This window comes from Botryllus schlosseri, chromosome 8 (genome assembly GCF_051294905.1).
Source record: "Botryllus schlosseri isolate E-star chromosome 8, Bs_hap1, whole genome shotgun sequence".
Lineage (NCBI taxonomy): Eukaryota > Metazoa > Chordata > Ascidiacea > Stolidobranchia > Styelidae > Botryllus > Botryllus schlosseri.
The window spans coordinates 28,251,573-28,258,107 of NC_137243.1; positions in this window are offsets into that span (position 1 = coordinate 28,251,573).

Here is a 6,535-nt window from a genome sequence, read left to right on the forward strand (position 1 = left end):
TGCTTGGCGCTCATGCATTACTGGGATAGCATGGAGGGGTGGTGCATGACTTAGAAAGTCGTAAAGGCTATATCTGCACTTCCTTGTCCAGCGGCATATGCACATCATGCACTCATGGTATGCATATGCGCTGATCGTGTGTATGTATATCATGAGTCGGTGTATATGCCGCAAAAACATCAAGGACAAAAATAAACTACGTCCTTTCCTTTCCTTTCCTGAGTATTGCTACGTTGATGTTGAGCAGAGTGTAAAACGTGTTTCCATACAGGCAACCGATATTACCCCATCAACAAGTTAAACAGCAGTAGCCAACACCCCAATCGCACGGATTTGGTTTTTATGATGCATTAAGCATATGAAGTCGAGATTGTCCCAGTACGCTTGCTAGATTTTTTTTAAATCAGGCTACGATATCAATTTCATTGATTGATTGAAAAAGCATCATTCGCTCTTGATGTTGTGTGATTGCGGGTCGATCTCGCAGCAGAGAGTCACTAAATATTCACTAACGGAAAGCAGTATATTTCGAGCAAACTTTTTTTTTAAAGCAAGTAATTTTTTTGCGATTGACAAGGTGCATGCTCATTTGGTGTAGATTTTTATATGCTGCCCGCGCCATCGATAGAGTGGCCCGCAGTTTAAATGCATTAAATTTCATACAAATATGTTATAAACACGTGAAAATTGTAATATATGAAAAAGGTTCGCAATGCAGCACCTACCAAGGATCGCTTGTGAACGCGAACCTCTAAATGTCTGAGGTTCACACTCGGAACGCGAACGTGAACTTCACGTTCACACCATCCCTACTAGCTATTGAATTGAGATGTTTTGATTTAAAAGACTTTGTTAGAAGTCTTACCGCATTGTAATTCCGGCCCAGCGCTATGAATATCGCATCGGGCATTCAGTATGGTACAGGTAAACGGCGGGAGTCTCTTCAATCAGTGCCCAAGAAGTTTGGTTGCAAAAGGTTGTTTGACGCCTGGCCTAGATTCACCTTCAACGCAATGTACCTCATTCTGATTTGTATTTTTGTCAACGCACAGGTGCAGAATAAATAGCATACAAAATACTCACAGATGATTCATGACCGAAAACTGGGACTTGTACTCGGATTCGACGTCGACCTCTCGTGTTATGACTTTTACGAGGACACGGATCGATGAGAAAATGAAACTGGGAAGATTTGTCTCGAGTTAAAAGCTAACAAAAAAGTCAGGGAAGGACATGGAGCGTGGAGCCTCGCGACTTTGTTATAATTCTAATCAGTAGTCACTAATTTATCCTATGTTGGCTTTACAACGTTGTCTGAGATATGGATATAAAACGAATCACAAAACGGATACACATATTGATTGTTACGCCTACCGATAAGGATATCGATAATTGCAGTGAACAAGGTCTCTAATTACCTTACTTACATCTTCCTGCCATAATTACACTCATTATCATTGAAGGAGTCCGACGTCAGGTAATCATTGAGATATTTTGCGATATTTAGCGTTATCAGATGTAAAGGGCGAATTATACGTTCAAGCCTAAAGTTTCTTATTTGACCCGAGGTGACAGTGACAGAAATAGTTGAACATAATCCTTGATCATGTTCAAATTCCAAGTATATTGATTTTATCTAAGTTGTTTTGCTATCGTTGTGAAAGGGAAACAGGCCCGGTTCCGGGTGAAATTACAATCACATATATCGAGAAGACGAGAGTAGCCTTAGTCCAGTGGCATATACCGAAGGATTTCAAGGCTGAATCTGGGTAGTCAGGATATAAATGACTAGACGGTGATTATGTGTAACTTATTTAGCACAAAGTATTTTCAAAATTCTGTGACTGCGGAATGTTTTAAAAGCGATGAACGGCTCTAATATTGAATATAAACATCGTCTAAAATGAGATGTACGTTTGGAAGTCAGTTGATTTGAATTGCCCGTTAAGGCATTAAACGCTCCATTCTAAGCACATTTGTGCATTTCAAGGCTCGGGGTCATCTAAATTTTTGGGATTGAACATTAATTAGGTCAATACATGATAAAGCAATCTCTACAATGTAATTGGTATATCGGATAATATGTAAGACATCTATCGTTCCGTAGACTAGGGGAGATATGGTACCGATGGATCACTGGGACCGAAAATACTTTGAAAATTCTCTATGATAATTCCATGATTACACTCCGTGAACTTTCCTACAATTGCATGCTGGCAACATCTTTCCTCACATACAAACAAATTCGACGTGCGCGAACTATGGGGTCTCTCACAGATGTTTTTTGTTTTGGGGGGTGTAAACTAAATTTAGATCGACATATACATTTTTCTTTGTTACCTTCAACACGAACGAACCAGCAATCATTTTTATTGTGAAGTCTAGGGCTTGTATAAGGCTATATAATGGAACCTAATATTTTTTTCAGTTCTTTCCTTGAGTGGATTTTATTTCGATTCATGTACAAAATTAGTAGGGTGGGGACCGATGATACAATAGCCAAATCAAGCAAAATAATGAAGCATACTAATCATGAAACAAATGAAACATGACTACGTACAGAAAATCTTTATATAATAATTGAATATGATGTTTTATCGCTATAACGAGGTCTTTAGAAGTCACACTGTCGATTTTCGGGCAATATGTATGTACCCTCAAATTTATAAGTCCGAGCCTAAATCGAAACGTGATTTTATGACAACATTTGAGTCTATATTTAATCTATTTTTTGACGGTTGCGACCGAAAATTCTTCTTTGGCTTGCTGTAGCTTAGATTATAATACTGAGCAAGAAAAGTTGTCATATCTGAGTTTTTTAGGGTATATGTGTCATAGGTCCCCGGGTCGTGTGCCATTGGACCCACCGGGTGGGGACCGATGACACGTTCGAGCAACAAATTTTAAGCGTCCATAAATATTTTTTGAAAAGACAGATATTCATGTATATGTGCGCGATAGGTAGAGCTTGTATCAAAGTGCTGAGCCAGCAAAAGATCTGCTGTTTTCGGCTGAACATTTTTGGGCCAGCGAACATTTTCCAATTTTTGATCCATCGGTACCACATCTCCCCTACGTTTGTACTGAATTGGAAAACGGATATAGTGCGGAACTGCGGCTGGGTACAATATGGGAAAATAAAAAAAACATTATCGCAGTCTGCCTGATGGTTATGTGATCTGTGTTTGTTAAAATTATAAATAATGTCAATTGAGAAACACATTATATTCGACAGCTATTATAAATTATTATATTTTATTGATTGTTATTTTTGTTAAATTATCCACCTATATACCGTGTGCAGTACTATTTCTATGAAGGTAATCAATCTACTTACGTTGCTGCTATACACAGTGTTGGGATCTGGTCACTATGTTCAGGTCACGAGTTATCTCCAGTTATTGCGCATTTTGACTCGAGTCAAGTCGAGTCAATCGGTTCTTGAAAGTGACTCTAGTCAAATCAAGTCATTCTGTCATTCTGACTCTAGTCAAGTAACGAGTCAAATCACTATTCAAGTTATGTTGATTTACAGAAGTACGAGGCGTAATGACGTCATTGCCTTTTGATAGCTATTTGAAAGTCGCCCTCTATTTTGGATCAAGGGACGAATATAGAGTTGAATAAACATTCAAAAAGGCGTCGTATCGCTCACGCATATATAGAACTGGTAAACTATATTTGATTAACTGTATAGCACCAGTCTATATTCAGTCAAAATATAGAATAGAACACGAAACATCAACAAGGAATTGATATGAGCCCACCTAAATATCCGTGAGATACAATTTAAGAATGCGCCAATTGTTGTCAAGTGATATAAACTGATACACTATATTAAATTTCGATCCAAGGTTATAGTGAGTATCGACCACAATGAACAGTCTATAGAACAGAGATTGATACTTTGCCATTAGATTATACTGTAAGCATTAAGCTACGATCACTTCGTTTTCAGTCAATTTATTTGTGACAGAGTAATGGAGGCTCAGTAAAACACACCACCATCATGGAGTGATTACTCACTCTCACAGATCACACCGGCACGGTGCGCAAAATACGAATATATGCAAGATCAGTCTGCGGCTGACAAAGCCTGACAAAGTCTGCACGCAACGCAAAATGTGTGCCTTGCACGAAAACAGAATCCACCTGTGGTTCGAAAATAAATTGTCAGACGACGCGGCACCATCTCTTTTTGTAGAAAATGTATTAAAATGCGATAAAAAAAGTCGTGTCCGTCGCAGCGAACGTCAGAGTTTCGCAAAACTCTGGGATATCGATCATCAAGTCAAAGTGACTACCTTTTTATTTTTTTCAGTCAACACCAGATATAATTGTAAAAAAGTGGGTCATTCTTGAGTCGAGCCGAAGTGATGACCTTATTGTATAGTCAACACCACACATTCCCGTAAAACCTCCGGTTGAGAGTCCAGCTGTGGCTACGCACTCTTGTCCAAGGGACCACGCAGTGTGTTGGTGAGACCGCGCAGACTCGTGATAAAGTACAGGGAACATTTATTATAAGGGAATTAGATTAAATAATCAAATAATCGAATTGATGTAATGTTGCGTAATAGCGAGGTCGTATCGAAGCGTTAACATCTTTCAAGGTGACACAAGTTTCAGTTAGTTATCAGCAGTGCGATTTTTTGACATGTCACAAAAAGTCAAAGTTTTGTCAAAATTGTCGCGTTAGGTCAGAAAATTGTCAAAATTGTGCACCGAGTAAAAATGTTTTTGCAGCCTGCATTTCGTTTGTATTTTAGATGTTTGAGCAGTCGTCGAACTTGTCATTTAATATTTTACAACATGTAGCCTACTTTATAGGCGTGCCGTTGTAAACTGCCCATTGTCGACTCATTGCGGATCAAAAACGGTCAAATGAAACAAATAGGTTGACATGGTGTTATGCTCAACGTACCGCAATATCCTTATTGAAGCAAGACTGCGAGGACATTGGCTCTTACATCAAGAAGCACTTGATAAGAAACTGCAATGTATTCAACATTGTTAGAATGAAGCAACACGGTATGTCACCAGCAGTGTAGGCACAACTTCAGTGTTGCCAGCCAGCAACTGCTGCTGTTGAACATTCTTTCTCCATTCTTCGCAAGCTACTTAGTAAGGACATACATCTTCAGCCTGCTAATGTATGGAAATATATTCCGTTGTACTACAATATTTTCAAATTATTCCTACCATAATGCGTGATGTAACTACTGACATTCTTCAAAGGTTCAGATTTCATTAAAATAAAGATTTTTCAAGTGAAAATTAGTCAGGTTTCAAGTCGAAGAAGTTTATTCATGCCAAACTGCTTCGTAAAGACAGACAGTTCTAACCAGAAATGAAGATAAGTAGTACAATTCTAACATTGTGTGCGAAAACACCTAATATACATACACGAGGCGGAAATTCTGTCAAAATTATTTTTTTAACGTCGAAAAACGTTTTAGGTCAAAATCTACTGTATTTTAGGTCAAAATATCGCCGTAGATATCGACCCCAATCGATAATTCCATTACCACAGGCAAATTTCGGGTCCTTACTTGAAGAAGGATTTTGTCCGAAGTATTTAGTTTCGAAATGGTCCTAATGAAAGACGGAACTTGGATCGGATACCAAAACTTCACTGATAATTTCATCAACAGGGTGGTGTGACCCCGCGTTTCGCTCAAGCTCTGATACTGCGGTCATTATCAAGTTTACTGTACTAGGACGTAAAGTATTAGGTGGCCCCACAGACAATTTGTTACGACACTATGTCATCATCAAAATTGTGTTCATCCTTGTATTGCGCAATTCTATTGCATGCCAAAGTGCGATTTTTCGCCGTGCCGTTTCTAAAGCTCTAATATGGAAGGCCTAAAAAACATGAGAGTTGATGTCGGATCCATTGAGATTAAAGAGAAATAATATAACTGTTGTCAGCGTGTCATAACTAATTGTCGGGTAGCGTGGAAACTTATTTTTTGAAATCAGATCGCACACCACAGAACATAAAGAAACAATGATCTGGACCAGGACTTCTCAGCCTGATCAGCATGCAGACAAGTAAAATTTCATGACAAAATTGCCGAACCTGTGAACTTACGAAAATGAAGAAAAAAACTGTTGTGTTTCTTCTGAAAGATATTTGACTTCACTATTGACTAGATTCTGATGGTTGCATTTTCCTAAATTGTAGTTGTTTGTTAATAATTGTTATTGTTTTAAAACTCCTTCTTTGATTTTACATATTACTGTTATAGGCTACTTTTAAGCGGATTGGTACAACGCTTGTAGTTTTGTGACGTAGGGTAAGTCGAAAGTAGACCACGAATGTAAGAAAGCGTTGTAAATTTCTATATCAATTAAAATTTGTTTTTAAATACCTCTAAGAGTCAACATCTTACATTCGGCCGTCGTGATTGGTGGGAAGTTGATACGGAAAGGTAACGGTTTGCGGAGAGGAGGTAGAAAAATCACATTTAACTTCGGAAGCGAAGGCGCATTACCGAATTTCATTTGAAGCTTTGAGGTCTTGGAGTTT